We start from the raw sequence: 17,053 nt of genomic DNA, 5'->3' as shown, positions 1-17,053 counted from the left end.
GGCCGTTTGAAGTTTCGACAAACACAAAATTTGTTACTTTTTTGGAACTTTCAAATCTGACCAAACTAAAGGTTCTAGCTATTTTTCCCACAAAATATAGATTAAAAGAAGTTACCACAAAAAAATTCAGCCAAAAATAACAACCCAAGCTACTAAAACAAAAAATCTCAAATAATTCAGCATGGGTGATCGCTAAAATCCGTCTCTACTTGATTTCTACTACTACTCTGTTTTGCCGCAAGCAAAAGTGGTCACTAAGTCCGTCGCAAAACACTATTCACAGCAAAACACCCAAAACTGAAACAGGGGAAGCGCTTAATAGGAAAACTGAAACAGAACACACACTAAACAGAATACCAGGACACTAAACAACACTAACACACATACTAACACAATACTAACAATTAAACTTAAAACACGAAAGAATTAAACACACAACACTAGCTAGCTATTACGAACCTTTGGACACTGCTCCCCGGCAACGGTGCCAAATTTGATCGAGGTCGTACCCGAATCAAATAAACATGAAAATGCAGTAACTAGAAAGTGATCCAAGGTCGTTTCCCAATGAGCAATGATAAACCAAACGTTCATAATATACTTGCAGTAACAGTAATGATTGGGGGGGGTTTGTTTGATTTGTGATTTAAGGAGCAGAACAAGTAAACTGGAATACGAAACTAATAATATTAAAAATGGGTTGTTTCCTCTGATTCAGAAGTCATTCTCTTATCCTGGGTTATGGAGAATTCGTCCCCAACAGTTAACCACTTAATCCAACCCTATTTCAATTTACTAAGCGAAAATCAACTTAGGGTTGTCAATACGTGATTAGGCACCACATACACCAGTTAGCCCTTCGTCCATTAAGCATGAACGCAAGTTAGGCTCAGAGGCAATTAATCGAACACGAAGCGTGCACTGATTAATGTTCACGAATTTGGGTTAACTGGTGAAGGGAAAACTTCCAGGGAACCACATTATAAACGAAACCTCAAAGAGAGTTGGGCTTTGTCCTCAAAAGGAAACAACACCAGAATATTTAGCCTTCCATAGATTCAAACAGAAAACGTAAATGAAACATGAAGCAGAAACGTAAATCAACAGAAATGTAAATGAGACAAAAATGAAAATTAAAACAGAAACGTAAATGAAAGTAGAAGAAGAAACAAGAACGAAATTGTAATTAGAAGCAGGAAATGGAAAATTGCATTACGTGAACAGTAGCATCCAAGCAGAAAATGTAAAACCCTAAAAAAAGCTCTGAATAATGAATGGCATAACAGAATAGCCTTCACGAATCCCAAGGCTGCTATTTAAAAAGAGTCACTCAAAGTCACTGGGCCCTATTACAATACTCTGGCCCAAAACGAAATAAACACTGAACCACATAAAATAAAATTGCAAAATTTCCTAATTAAAAATTAATTAAGGTAAGCACTGCTTTATTTGCCCTCTTCAAGTCCACAACCAAAATCCGGATTAAGCCCAATGTTTCATTAATTCCTGAAATTAGATTAAAAACATCAAATTAGCTAAATGAGCCCAAATAATAAAACTGCCTAATTAATTGACAATTTAGACCAATCAGTAATTAAAATGGTGCAAAAAAGGTTTAGAAAATAGAAGAAAATAATGGCACATCAGTGATGTTAGCTCCAATAGGCTCTTCTTTGTGGGTTGATGGGTTCTGTCCCTCAAGATGGCGTGATCACTGGCTAACATGTTCTCTATGAGCTCAGTTGCTTCTTTTGTGGTTTTTAGCTTTATTTTTCCCCCAGCAGAAGCATCTAATAATTGTTTGGTTTGTGGTCTCATCCCATCTATGAACATATTCAGTTGGATTCGCTCGGAGAATCCATGGGTGGGAGTTCTTCTCAGTAAGTCTTTGAATCTCTCTAATGCCTCACTCAAGGATTCATCAGGGAACTGATGAAATGAAGATATTATTGTCTTCCCTTCAGCAGTCTTAGATTCTGGAAAATACTTCTTTAGAAATTTTTCCACCACTTCTTCCTAGGTTTTAAGACTGTTGCCTTTGAATGAGTGGAGCCACCTCTTGGCCTCTCCTGCCAGCGAAAATGAAAAAAGGTTGAGTCTGATAACTTCATCTGGTACACCGGCAATCTTAATAGTATTGCAAATCTCAATAAATGTTGCCAAGTGTGCATAGGGATTTTAATTTTTAATTAGGAAATTTCACAATTTTATTTTATGTGGTTCAGTGTTTATTTCGTTTTGGGCCAAAGTATTGTAATAGGGCCCAGTGACTTTGAGTGACTCTTTTTAAATAGCAGCCTTGGGATTCGTGAAGGCTATTCTCTTATGCCATTCATTATTCAGAGCTTTGTTTAGGGTTTTACGTTTTTCTGCTTGGATGCTACTATTCACGTAATGCAATTTTCCATTTCCTGCTTCTAATTACAATTTCGTTCTTGTTTCTTCTTCTACTTTCATTTTCGTTTCTGTCTCATTTACGTTTCTGTCTCATTTACGTTTTTGTCTCATTTACGTTTCTGCTTCATGTTTCATTTACGTTTTCTGTTTAAATCTATGGAAGGCTAAATATTCTGGTGTTGTTTCCTTTTGAGGACAAAGCCCAACTCTCTTTGAAGTTTCGTTTATAATGTGGTTCCCTGGCAGTTTTCCCTTCACTAGTTAACCCAAATTCGTGAACATTAATTAGTGCACGCTTCGTGTTCGATTAATTTCCTCTGAGCCTAACTTGCGTTCATGCTTAATGGACGAGGGGCTAACTGGTGTATGTGGTGCCTAATCACGTATTGACAACCCTAAGTTGATTTTCGCTTAGTAAATTGAAATAGGGTTGGATTAAGTGGTTAACTGTTAGGGACGAATTCTCCATAACCCAGGATAAGAGAATGGCTTCTGAATAAGAGGAAATAACCCATTTTTACTATTAGTAGTTTCATATTCCAGTTTACTTGTTCTGTCCTTTAATTCACAAAACAAACAACCCCCCCCCCCCCCATCGTTACTGTTACTGCAAGTGTATTATGAACATTTGATCTATCATTGCTCGTTGGGAAACGACCTAGGATCACTTTCTAGTTACTGCATTTTCATGTTTATCTGATTCGGGTACGGCCTCGATCAAATTTGGCGCCGTTGTCGGGGAGCAGTTTCCAAAGGTTCATAATAGCTAGCGTTGTGTGTTTAATTCTTTCGTGTTTTATGTCTAATTGTTAGTATTGTGTTAGTATGTGTGTTAGTGTTGTTTAATGTCCTGGTATTTTGTTTAGTGTGCGTTCTGTTTCAGTTTTCCTAGTAAGCGTTTCCCCTGTTTCAGTCTTGGGTGTTTTTGCTATGAATAGTGTTTTGTGACAGACTTAGCGACCACTTTTGCTTGCGGCAAAACAGAGTAGTAGTAGAAATCATGTAGCGACGAATTTTAGCGACCACCCATGCTGAATTATTTGGGATTTTTTGTTTTAGTAGCTAGGGTTATTATTTTTGGCAGAATTTTTTTGTGGTAACTTCTTTCAATCCATATTTTGTGGGAAAAATAGCTAGAGCCTTTAGTTTGGTCAGATTTGAAAGTTCCAAAAAAAGTGATTCTGTCAAAAGTTTTTTTTTTCAAGTTTTATTCACTTATTTTTCTTAACCTACCATTTTTAGCTTCCATAGTTAGACTTTGAATTTTTGCCTGAAATTTGTTGTGCTATCTTCTCATCATTTTATAAGGTTGCTCACAAAATTTCAAGTCATTTGGATATCATTTGAGGGTAGTTGTAGTTCAAACCTACACCTTTAATTACATGACAAGGCAAAACTAGTTGTGCATGTTGAATGCAGTGTATGACTAGAGGCAATCCATCTGACTTACAAACCTTTGATCCTGAGATAGATAGGACATTTCATAGATTAGTTAGGCATCATTTTATACCTTTTGATCATCCTGAGCATTCCATCACTGATGAATCTGTGCATTCTGTTATTGGTGATTTTGATCATCCTGATTTTAAGCATTATAATTTTGAGCATCCTGATTCTGAGCATTCTGATTTTGAACATTCTGAGAACATGGCACAACCTCCACCCCGTGAGAGGACTCTAAGGGAAATGGCTGCACCTGATTTCACCTACGAAAGCTTGTGCATCCAATACCCTGATGAGGATGTCCCATATGTTCTTAAAACTAGACTGATTCATTTGCTTCCAAAGTTTCATGGCCTTGCAGGTGAAGACCCGCACAAACATTTTGAAGGAATTTCATATTGTCTACTCCACCATGAAACCCCCAGATGTCCAAGAGGATCACATATTTCTGAAGGCTTTTCCTCATTCTTTAGAGGGAGTGGCAAAGGACTGGTTGTATTATCTTGCTCCAAGGTCCATCACGAGCTGGGATGACCTTAAGAGAGTATTCTTAGAAAAAAATTTCCCTGCTTCCAAGACCACATCCATCAGGAAGGATATCTCAGGTATTAGACAACTCAGTGGAGAGAGCCTGTATGAATACTGGGGGAGATTTAAAAAACTATGTGCCAGTTGCCCTCACCATCAGATTTCAGAGCAGCTGCTTCTCCAATATTTTTATGAAAGACCCAGTAATATGGAGAGAAGTATGATAGATGCCGCCAATGGTGGAGCCCTTGGAGACATGACTCCTGCTGAAGCCAAAAATTTAATTGAGAAGATGGCTTCCAACTCCCAGCAGTTTAGCGCCAAAAATGATGCTATAGTCATTAGAGGAGTGCATGAGGTAGCTACAAACTCAGCTGCATCATCTGAAACTAAGAAGCTTGAAGGCAAACTGGATGCATTGGTTAACTTGGTAACCCAGCTGGCCTTGAACCAAAAATCCGTACCTGCCACAAGGGTCTGTGGTTTGTGCTCCTTTGCTGACCACCATACAGACCTTTACCCTTCCATGCAGCAACCTGGAGCAATTGAGCAGCCCGAAGCTTATGCTACAAACATTTACAATAGACCTCCTCAACCTCAGCAGCAAAATCAACCACAACAGAACAATTATGACCTCTCCAGCAACAGATACAACCCTGGATGAAGGAATCACCCTAATCTCAGATGGTCTAGCCCTCAGCAACAACAACAGCAGCCTGCTCCTTCCTTCCAAAATGTTGCTGGCCCAAGCAAACCATACATTCCTCCACCAATCCAACAACAGCAACAGCCCCAGAAACAACTAACAGTTGAGGCTCCTCCACAACCTTCACTCGAAGAACTTGTGAGGCAAATGACTATGCAGAACATGCAGTTTAAACAAGAGACCAGAGCCTTCATTCAGAGCTTAACTAATCAGATGGGACAATTGGCAACACAATTGAATCAACAACAGTCCCAGAATTCTGACAAGCTGCCTTCTCAATCTGTCCAAAATCCCAAAAATGTCAGTGCCATTTCATTGAGGTCGGGAAACCAGTGTCAAGGACCTCAACCCACAGCACCTTCCTCATCTGCAAATGAACCTTCTAAACTTCAGTCTACTCCAGAAAAAGGAGATGACAAAAATTTACCTAACAATTTTTGTGCAGGTGAATCTTCCACTGGTAATTCTGATTTGCAGAAGCAGCACATCCCTCCTCTTCCATTCCCTCCAAGAGCAGTTTCCAACAAAAAAATGGAAGAGGCAGAGAAAGAGATCTTGGAAAAGTTCAGAAAAGTAGAGGTAAACATACCTCTGCTGGAAGCAATAAAGCAAATTCCAAGATATGCCAAATTCTTGAAGGAACTGTGCACTAATAAGAGGAAGCTTAAAGGAAGTGAATGAATTAGCATGGGCAGAAATGTCTCCACATTGATTGGTAAATCTGTTCCCCAAATTCCTAAAAAATGTAAAGATCCAGGTACATTCAGCATACCTTGTATTATAGGGAATAGTAAGTTCAACAATGTCATGCTAGATTTAGGAGCTTCTGTTAGTGTTATGCCTCTGCCTATTTTTAATTCTTTATCTCTAGGTCCCTTGCAGTCAACTGATGTGGTAATTCATTTAGCTAATAGAAGTGTTGCCTATCCTATTGGTTTCATAGAAGATGTCTTAGTTAGAGTTGGTGAACTGATTTTCCCTGTTGATTTTTATATTTTGAATATGGAGGATGGATTTTCTCAAGGATCAGTTCCCATCATTCTAGGCAGACCCTTTATGAAAACTGCTAGAACTAAGATAGATGTATATGCAGGCACACTATCCATGGAGTTTGGTGATATAACTGTTCATTTTAATATTCTTGATGCCATGAAATACCCATCTGAAGATCTTTCTGTATTTCGTGCTGAAATAATTGACCATGTTGTTGATGAATACATGACTGATCTTTATTCTAATCTGCATGCCTCTCACTCTTCATGCATTGAGTCTGAAATTGTACTTGATCATATGTCTGAATTTGATGTTGAGAGTGAATCTGAGAGTGATATTGATTGCATGTCTGGTGGTGGTGTTTTACCTCTCGCGATTGATTTTATAGAGTCAGATAGGACTAACCATGTTTCAGGAAGTACACATACCTCTGACTTTCTTTATGAGGTACAGGCTGAGAAACCATCTCCTTCTACCACTATCCAGCCGACCACACCAGAATTGAAGCCTCGGCCATCAAATTTAAAATACGCTTACTTGGATGATAGCAAAAGTTTTCCAGTGATTATATCTGCCTCCCTTGCTGATGAGCAAGAGGACAAGTTGTTGTCTGTTCTCAAGAAGCATAAGAAGGCTATAGGCTGGACCCTGGCGGACATTCCTGGTATTAGCCCATCCACATGTATGCATCGAATAAATTTAGAGGATGGAGCTAAACCAGTAAGACAGCCACAGAGAAGACTCAACCCGGTGATTCTTGATATAGTGAAGAAGGAGATAACCAAGCTTTTGCAAGCTAGAATCATTTATCCTATCTCCAATAGCCAATGGGTGAGTCCCGTCCAGGTAGTCCCGAAGAAGACCGGCCTCACAGTGATAAAAAATGAGAAGGAGGAGCTGATTCCTACTCGGGTGCAGAATAGTTGGAGAGTCTGCATTAACTATAGGAGGCTGAACCAGGTCACCAAAAAGGACCATTTTCCCCTGCCATTCATTGACCAGATGCTTGAACGCCTGGCAGGTAAATCTCACTACTGTTTCCTTGATGGTTTTTCTGGTTATATGCAAATTACTATTGCTCCTGAGGATCAGGAAAAGACCACATTCACCTGCCCCTTCGACACTTTTGCCTATAGGAGGATGCCTTTCGGCCTGTGCAATGCCCCTGGTACCTTCCAGCAGTGCATGATTAGTATTTTCAGTGATTTCTTAGAAAATTGCATAGAGGTGTTTATGGATGATTTCACTATATATGGATCCTCTTTTGATGGTTGTTTGGATAGTTTGGAAAAAGTTTTGAATAGATGCATTGAAACTAACCTTGTTCTAAATTTTGAAAAATGTCATTTTATGGTTGAGCAAGGTATAGTTTTAGGACACATTATTTCCAATAAGGGTATTGAAGTAGATCCTGCAAAAATTTCTATTATTTCACAATTGCCTTACCCCTCTTGTGTGCGAGAGGTGCGATCTTTTCTTGGTAATGCAGGATTCTACAGGCGCTTTATAAGGGATTTTAACAAAGTAGCCCTTCCACTGTCCAACTTGTTGCAAAAGGAGGTAGAGTTTGACTTTAATGACACATGCAAAGAGACTTTTGATTGCCTCAAAAGAGCGCTGACTACCACCCCCATCATCCAGGCACCCAATTGGACAGCCCCTTTTGAGCTTATGTGTGATGCATCAAATTATGCATTGGGGGTTGTCCTTGCTCAGAAAATTGATAAATTGCCCAGGGTGATATACTATGCTTCTAGGACTTTAGATGCTGCCCAAGCGAATTATACTACTACTGAGAAGGAGCTTCTAGCCATAGTTTTTGCTCTTGAAAAATTTCGATCTTATTTGCTTGGTACCCGCATTATTGTTTATACTGACCATGCAGCTCTAAAGTACTTGTTGAAGAAGGCTGATTCTAAGCCTAGGTTGATCCGATGGATGCTCTGGCTCCAAGAGTTTGACTTGGAGATCCGTGATAGGAGTGCAGCACAAAATTTAGTTGTTGATCATTTGAGTTGGATCGAACATGTAATGGATGCGGATTCACCCATTCGGGATGATTTCCCGGATGATCATTTGTATATACTGTATAGTATTTCTGACTCTCTTTCTACTCCCTGGTTTGCTAACATTTTCAATTATTTAGTTGCTTCTGTTTTTCCTCCCTCAGCATCTAAGGCCCAAAAGGATAAAATTAAAAGTGATGCTAAGTATTTTATTTGGGATGACCCCTACTTGTGGAAATTGTGCAGTGATCAGGTAATTAGACGATGCATTCCAAATCATGAGACTAACTCAGTCCTGCAGTTCTGTCATTCTTCCGCACCGGGAGGTCATCTGGGTGTTCAAAAGACAGCTCGCTAAGTGCTTGATTGTGGTTTTTAATGGCCCACCTTCTTTAAAGATGCATGGAAGATCTGCAGCACTTGTGAGTAGTGTCAGAGAGCAGGAAATACACTTACATGGCGACAACAAATGCCTCAGCAACCTATGCTATTCTGTGAGGTGTTTGATGTCTGGGGTATAGATTTCATGGGCCCTTTTCCTGTCTCTTTTGGTTATGTTTACATTCTCCTTGCAGTTGACTATGTTTCAAAATGGGTGGAAGTCAAGCCCACTAGAACTAATGATGCTAAAGTTGTTGCAGATTATGTCAGGTCTAATCTGTTTTGCAGGTTTGGAGTACCTAAAGCAATTGTTAGTGATCAAGGAACCCATTTTTGCAACAAAACAATGCATGCCCTGCTTAAAAAGTACGGGGTGGTACACAGGGTATCCACACCATACCACCCCCAGACCAATGGACAGGCAGAAATTTCTAACAGGGAGATCAAGAGAATTTTAGAGAAGATTGTGCAGCCAAGCAGGAAAGATTGGAGTACCAGGCTTGATGATGCTCTCTGGGCACATCGGACTGCCTACAAAGCACCCATAGGAATGTCTCCTTATCGGGTTGTCTTTGGAAAGGCATGTCATCTTCCAGTGGAAATTGAGCACAAAGCATACTGGGCAGTGAAGACTTGCAACTTCTCTATGGATCAAGCTGGTGAGGAAAGAAAATTGCAACTGAGTGAGTTAGATGAAATTCGCCTAGAAGCCTACGAGAATGCCAAGTTCTACAAAGAAAAGACCAAGAAGTTCCATGATAGCATGATAGTTAAGAAGGATTTCATGGTTGGGCAAAAAGTGTTATTGTATAATTCTAGGCTTGGACTCATGAGTGGTAAGTTGAGGTCTAAGTGGATTGGTCCTTTTGTTGTTACTAATGTTTTTCCTTATGGTACAGTTGAGATCAAAAGCGACTCCACAAACAAGAGCTTCAAGGCCAACGGACATTGACTTAAGCCATTCCTCACGAACCCTTCTTTAGTGGACGTAGTGGTGGAAGAGACTTCCTTACTCCACCCTACTCTTCCTCCACCATGACTTAGGGAGTTTTTCTTTTCCTATCTCCTTCTTTGCTTTTATTACACTTGTCCGATTGTATTTGATGATTTAATTGTTTTTAATCTTTTAATTGTGCTACATTGAGGACAATGTGTTGTTTAAGTATGGGGGGGGGGGGGGGGGGGGGAGTGTTCTTTGGTTTTGCTAGTTTTGTTGGTTTTGTTAATTTGTTAGTTGTGTTAATTTGTTAATGTTGTTAGTTTCGTTGGATTTCTAGTTTAATATTTTGGGTCAATTCTATGTGCATGTACGACTTTGCATGTTTTTCTTTGAATTATAGGATATGTTCAAGAAATGGGTAATTGTTTTGAAAATAAAAGTTCTTGACATTTTGTGACTTGAAATCCTTGATTCTCCTCTACATGTCATGATAATTTTGAAAGCTCAATTTGAAAGTGATGAGTTTACCTTTGTGAGAATTTGAGCCATCCATCATCATAATCATTTGGTGTGGTTTGCCCCATTGATTGCTTGCACAATAGCCTTGGCTTGATTCTTGTTGATGCTTCCTAATTCACATGCATATTTGGAAATGATTGAGGCAATTTTGTTCCTATAAGCTTCTAGCCAAATGGGCTTACCTTGACTTAATTCCTTTGATAGCCCTTTTGAGCCTTGTTTCCCTTTCCTTGTTTTGAAGCTCACTACAAGCCTTAAGTGAAAAACCATGATATTACCATATCCTTAAGGAATTTTGGAGCTTTGGAAGTGTTTTGGGAATAAGTGTGGGGGTTTTTGTTTCATTGGATAACATGTTTTGTTGGCCATGCTTCATGATATATTTTGGGCCATACTTGATGTACATTGCATATTGGTTAAATGTTGGACATGCTGAATGAGATGCTGTTTCTCAAAGGCTACAGAGTAAAAAAAATCGAAAAAGAAAAAGAAAAGCAATAAAGTTGAGTGAATAAGATCTTAAATGACAAAAGAATGATGAAACTCTTGGTTCTACTCTTTATGTTTAAATTTTATCTTTACTTCTTTTTATTTTCTTATTTTTTTCTTAATATGAACTTATTCCCCATTGCTCCTCTATTCCTTTGGGATTCAGCCACTTATTCCATATTTTTCCATACCTTGTCCTTGGCCCCATTACAACCTTAAAAGACCTTTTGATCCTCATGTGCTTGTGTTTATGGGTTGATTGTCAATTTTAGAATCTTGCCAAGTTTATGTGGTGTTTTTTTTCATGGGTGCTTTAAGGGTAAATAGTAGCCTAGACACTTGAGAGATAGAGTGTATATCTTGTGAGGCTTTATCACTTTTCATTCTTGACCTGATTAACTATTTTGCCATGATTGGGTTGCTTGGATGATTTTCATGAATGTCTTGACTTTTCGGATCTCCTTATGTTAGATGTTACCCATTCCTTTCATTCCTTGATGTTCATTGAGAAATATGTGAATGTTTTCGTTTGTCTCTCTTTGATATCCTTGGACTTTAATCTTTGTTTCATTTTGCCCAAGAGTGCAAAAGGCTAAGTATGGGGGGTTTTGATGTGTCATCATTTTCTTCTATTTTCTAAACCCTTTTTGCACCATTTTAATTACTAATTGGTCTTAATTGTCAATTAATTAGGCAGTTTTATTATTTGGGCTCATTTAGCTAATTTGATGTTTTTAATCTAATTTCAGGAATTAATGAAACATTGGGCTTAATCCGGATTTTGGTTGTGGACTGGAAGAGGGCAAATAAAGCAGCGCTTACCTTAGTTAATTTCTAATTAGGAAATTTCACAATTTTATTTTATGTGGTTCAGTGTTTATTTCGTTTTGGGCCAAAGTATTGTAATAGGGCCCAATGACTTTGAGTGACTCTTTTTAAATAGCAGCCTTGGGATTCGTGCAAGGCTATTCTGTGATGTTATTCATTATTCAAAGCTTTGTTTAGGGTTTTACGTTTTTCTGCCTTGATGCTACTGTTCACGTAATGCAATTTTCCATTTCCTGCTTCTAATTACAATTTCGTTCTTGTTTCTTCTTCTACTTTCATTTTCGTTTCTGTCTCATTTACGTTTCTGTCTCATTTACGTTTCTGTCTCATTTACGTTTCTGTTTTATTTACGTTTCTGCTTCATGTTTCATTTACATTTTCTGTTTGAATCTATGGAAGGCTAAATATTCTGGTGTTGTTTCCTTTTGAGGACGAAGCCCAACTCTCTTTGAGGTTTTGTTTATAATGTGGTTCCCTGCCAGTTTTCCCTTCACCAGTTAACCCAAATTCATGAACATTAATCAGTGCACGCTTCGTGTTCGATTAATTGCCTCTGAGCCTAACTTGCGTTCATGCTTAATGGACAAGGGGCTAACTGGTGTATGTGGTGCCTAATCACGTATTGACAACCCTAAGTTGATTTTCGCTTAGTAAATTGAAATAGGGTTAGATTAAGTGGTTAACTGTTAGGGATGAATTCTCCATAACCCAGGATAAGAGAATGGCTTCTGAATTAGAGGAAATAACCCATTTTTAATATTAGTAGTTTCATATTCCAGTTTACTTGTTCTGTCCTTTAAATCACAAAACAAACAAACCCCCCCCCCCCCATCATTACTGTTACTGCAAGTGTATTATGAACATTTGGTTTATCATTGCTCGTTGGGAAACGACCTAGGATCACTTTCTAGTTACTGCATTTTCATGTTTATTTGATTCGGGTACGGCCTCGATCAATCTCTATTATACAGTTGTGAATGTTGTAAGTCAGTTTACATTATTGTTTATTACCCAACTTATTATTTTAAATTCATACATAATTTACTTTATTTTAACAACAATAGGTATATGGCTGAGACAAGTATGCGAGCAGGGAATGTCGATGTGTATGGATTCCTCGACCCATAGTCCATACAGAGATCTAGGCAAGCACAATCTGAATCAGAAAGTTATATTAAGAATTTGATGCAAAAATCAAAGAGAGATGTGTACCTAGGAGCCTACTTGAATGGGTAAGTTAAACTGAACAAATGAATTAAAAAATAATGTATAATAGTATAATAACTTATACTTTTCTCTACTACAATGCACATTCACAAATGGTCGTCATTTTGCCTAAGGAAAATGTTGTCATCTGGTTTTGTTCGTTGCATAATAGGCCAGACAACTACCTCAAAGGAATAATTAATAGGTCAGTTCTATTTTTCATTACATTTGCATTAGCATTAGTTGAGAACATCAATATCTTAATTGTACAATACGCATCCATGTTTGTATTGAGCAGTGCTTTGAAAGGACTTGACGATACTCCACAAAGTAAGTCCAAGGTTGTTGCTAGGTGGATTGTTGTTAAAGTAAGTAATTTAAACAATGCTTCTAGTTATATTTTAATACTGTGTAGACTAATTTGTACTTAACATTCAATATCTAAATTTCATAATGTATTTAGTGTAATAGACAAAAAGGAAACATTGAGTGTGGGTATTACGTCATACATTAGATGTCAACTATAATCTTAGGAAGTTTCACCAATAATTGAGAAGCAGTAACTATTTAATTCAAACATATTTCATTTTGGTATGATTGATATTATATATTATTAACTTATGTTTTATTATATCATGTAGTATTTCAATGATGCTCAACCATTGGAATCAAAGAGATTGAAGGCGCTTTGCATCCAGTGGGCAACTTATTATTTGAAAGTTAAAATAAAACAATTAGTGTTTAAGTAATTTTGGAATTGTAGTTTAGCTAATTTACATTTTTTACAATTCAATTAATGTTATATGTGCATTAAATATTCTTTTAATTCAAAGTAAATATTTAATTTTTTTATGGAATTTCTACCAAAATTTGTTTGAAAACAGACTGAAAATTATCTTTGTTGTGGTTCTACTTTTAAATTTACAGGTTAGTTTGAGATTATTAAAAAACAGACAGCACATTAAAAATAATCCAAACAACAACATCAAGTTTTACTAAAAATCGATGTTAAGCTTTACTCACAACATCAGTTTTAGAAACCAATGTTGTTGGTGAACATACAACATCGGTTTTTATTAATAACTGATGTCGGTTATTTGAAAACAACATCGGCTTTTAGTAAAAACTAATGTTGTTGGCTGACTAGTAACATCGGTCTTTAATAAAAAAACCGATGTTAATATATACATACAACATCGATTTTTAGTATATATGACTTTTTTATATAATTTTTACTATATAACATCGATTTTGTGAAAAACTGATGTCATTTTTATGTTAACATCGGTTTTACAAAACTGATGTTAACGGTATTACTTTCAACGCCGGTACTCTCAATATCGATTAATAACCGATGTTGAAAGTCCTTAATAACCTATATTAAAACCTTATTTTCTAATAGTGTTTATTAGCCACAAGTTGAAATGATGTTTATTTTTTTATAAGATTTAATTTATAATATTTTTTGTATTAATTATTTTTAAATTAAAAATATTTATAATTTAAAGAAAAGAAATAATATATTAATAAATAATTAAAAGAAAAATAAATATTAATTATAATGATGATTTTAAAAAAATTATAAATTTAACATAAATTTATTATTATCAATTAAATTAATATTTTTTAAAATTTTGATGAATTAAGTAATTGCATCTTGTTTTAAGTAATTTGTTTGATATATTGGATTGATAAATTTAGAACTTATATAACGGGACTTTTGTTTTTCTTATTTTTGGATTTTCATTTAAACAAACCCCGTAAACTTGATCTGATCCCATTTGTACTGTTTGAACCATAATTTTCTCTGTCATTTCCTAACCACATTAAAACCCTCGCAAATTAGTAAGCATCTTTATTAATTTCACGTGTTGAAACATGGAATTGACCTTATAAAAAAGGACTAGAGAGGGAGAAACTTTATTTAATTCAAAACCCTCGTAGCCCTTTCTTCTGAATGGGAGTGTCGTAGGCCTTGAGCTTCTCGTCGTGTCGCTTCATGTCGGTAATTTGTTCTTCAGGCTTGCAGAAAATCCTTATAGTAACAAGTTAGATGTTACATCATGCAAGATATAAAATATCAAAGCTATGAATTTCGAAGAGGACCTACAATGGTAGTGAAATATACTAAGCCTTAGTCTTATTCTTTTTAAGAGGGAAAGTCACGAATTGGTGCATAAGCTTAGAACTAATGCATAAAACCAAATATAGTATTAAACCAGCGCAATTGTAACTCCATTTATTCTGAAAAGGTATTAGTTATCACGTGATCATGCAAGGTCTATATCATTAAAATTCAAGTTATATACTTGCTGCGAATCTATTTTTGAGACTAGCATACATTGTCTTATACTTTCTTCTCCCAACGAAGATACATAGGATTTGTGATTTGACAGTCAAATTATTATTAGCTTTCGATTATGGTATAAAATATATACTTCTAGAACACTGTTTCTTGATCTTAAACATTCATGTTATTTTTATGTCAATTAAATGTTTAGTTAGGAACTCGAGGGAAGCTCCAACAGTATCGGAATAGTATTACACAGTACCAACACTGAAAACACACCAACCACCATTAGGGATTAGCTCCCACAAAATAATTATATCAACAACAAAAATAAATTCACATGTTAAAGGGAATTTGCATCGACCTTACCAATTTTGTCAGCCCGAACATCACTATCTCATGTTGAAATTTAAGTTGCTTAACATGAATTCACGGTAAAATCACAATTATACTTAGAGTAAATTACATATAAGACTTTTGTCGAGAGATTTAAGAAAATTATATATGTTTTTTTTAATATTTATATATGTCTCCCTCAAAATTTAAGAAAATTACACATATTTTTCTTTTGTTTTTAAAATTTATACAATTTTTTTAAATATTGTCTAAATATTTAATAGTAACAAGTCATGCTTATTGACAATTTTGATTAAAAAAGAATAAAATATATTTTTCGTTTTCATAAATATGAAAGTGTTCAAAATCTGTCGCTGCAAATTTTATCTATTTTTTGTATTCGTAAAATTAAAATCTGTTATTTTTTGTCCCTGAACTAGGTTCTCGTACATCCAAACCTACGTGTAAGTTATTGTAGAAAGTGTCAAATTTTTCAACTTTTTTACATTGCTTATGTGTATAACCAATGTTGAAAGGTTGAAATTAAAAATTTTATATTTTTTACAACAACATACAAGAAGGTTCAGATGTACCGGAACCTAATTCGAACATATAATTGATGTAAAAAAGTTAAAAACCTAACACTTTTTACAACAATATACCCATAAGTTCGAATGTATCCAAACCTAACTCTAGTTTAAAAAATAATAAATTTTAATTTTGTAAAGGTGAAAAATAGAAAAAAAAATTTAGTTACGAATTTTGAACATTTTTATATTTATGAAGACAAAAAACATATTAGTCTTTTCTTTTAATCAAATTGTCAATGTACATGACTTGATAGTGTCAAATGCTTAGACGATATTTAGGAGGTTTGTGTAAATTTTAAAAATAGAAGGAAAATATATGTATATTTTTTTAAAATCTCAAAAGAAATACGTAATTTTCTTAAATCTTAGGAAAGACATGTTAGATTTTTCAAAAAAGAGAAAAAAACATATCTAAATCATGATAAACATATATAATTTAGTCTTATTTTTATTTTATTATGGTAGTGGATACATGTTTTAAAGCCCACTTGGGCGGTGAAGAAAATATCATTGGTCGGAAGCATGGTTGCACCTGATTTAATTTTCCTTCGATTTGAAATTTTTTGTCTAACTATTCTGTTTTAAGTTTTAATGTGTTTTTAGGCCGGCAACATTAGTGATTATTTTTTTAATTTTTTGAATTTTTTTTAAAAAAAATTATCTCTCTAAAAGTTAAAAATTTACTTTTGATATTTATTATTGTGTGACATTTATTATCTATTATGTGTTTAACGGAAAATCAAGTAACCATCCAATGTAATATCTATTAGTGTATGTTGTTGTACAATTTTAACATGTAATGCTTTCAAAAAGAATTTGTTAGATCCCAAAAATAAATGTTATTTATCTATTTTAAAATGAACTTTGGGGATTTTAGATTTTAGGAGGATTAAGATAAAAAAAATATTTTATATGGACTAAAATGAAAAATAATTGCTTATTTTATAATGACTAAAAAAATAATTTTAAATTTTAGAGGAATAAACAATATAAAAAGGTATAAAGACAATAACTAGTTATAGAGATAAAAAATATTTAAATTATTATTTTATCTTAAAATTAGCTTATAATTGATTTTAGTATACAAATGAAAATTTATTTTAACTATAAGAAGTTTAATAACTCACACGTTCTACCAACTAAATTATAGTCTTCGAAAATTTCCAACGTATATATAATACTCCATTTCAATTCATCGAAGATTAAGGAAGTTTAATCGATAATTGCAGCTTCAAAATACGGTGTGTTTTTGGTTCGGCACAACCAGGTGTTGAAAAATAAATTTTTTTGCACTTCAAGGTGGTAAGGGAAAGATGATTCTAGTCCTACAATTTTAATAAGTAATAAACAAAATAATTCGATAAATAGGTGTGTTAAGTATTATTTTACTCTAATAAAAAA

At 35.1% G+C, this 17,053-nt stretch overlaps 1 non-coding gene across 1 annotated transcript; it reads right to left on the bottom strand.

Moving 5' to 3' along the window:
- Nucleotides 1-4,422: 4,422 nt before the first annotated feature.
- On the bottom strand, nucleotides 4,423-4,531 carry LOC112998672 (small nucleolar RNA R71). The gene has a single exon (XR_003263766.1). It is a non-coding gene; the product is annotated as a small nucleolar RNA R71 (small nucleolar RNA).
- Between the last annotated feature and the right edge of the window lie 12,522 nt (nucleotides 4,532-17,053).

The sequence above is a fragment of the Glycine max genome, chromosome 12 (genome assembly GCF_000004515.6).
Source record: "Glycine max cultivar Williams 82 chromosome 12, Glycine_max_v4.0, whole genome shotgun sequence".
NCBI classification, from domain to species: Eukaryota; Viridiplantae; Streptophyta; class Magnoliopsida; order Fabales; family Fabaceae; genus Glycine; species Glycine max.
This window is presented reverse-complemented; position numbering and strand designations above follow the sequence as displayed.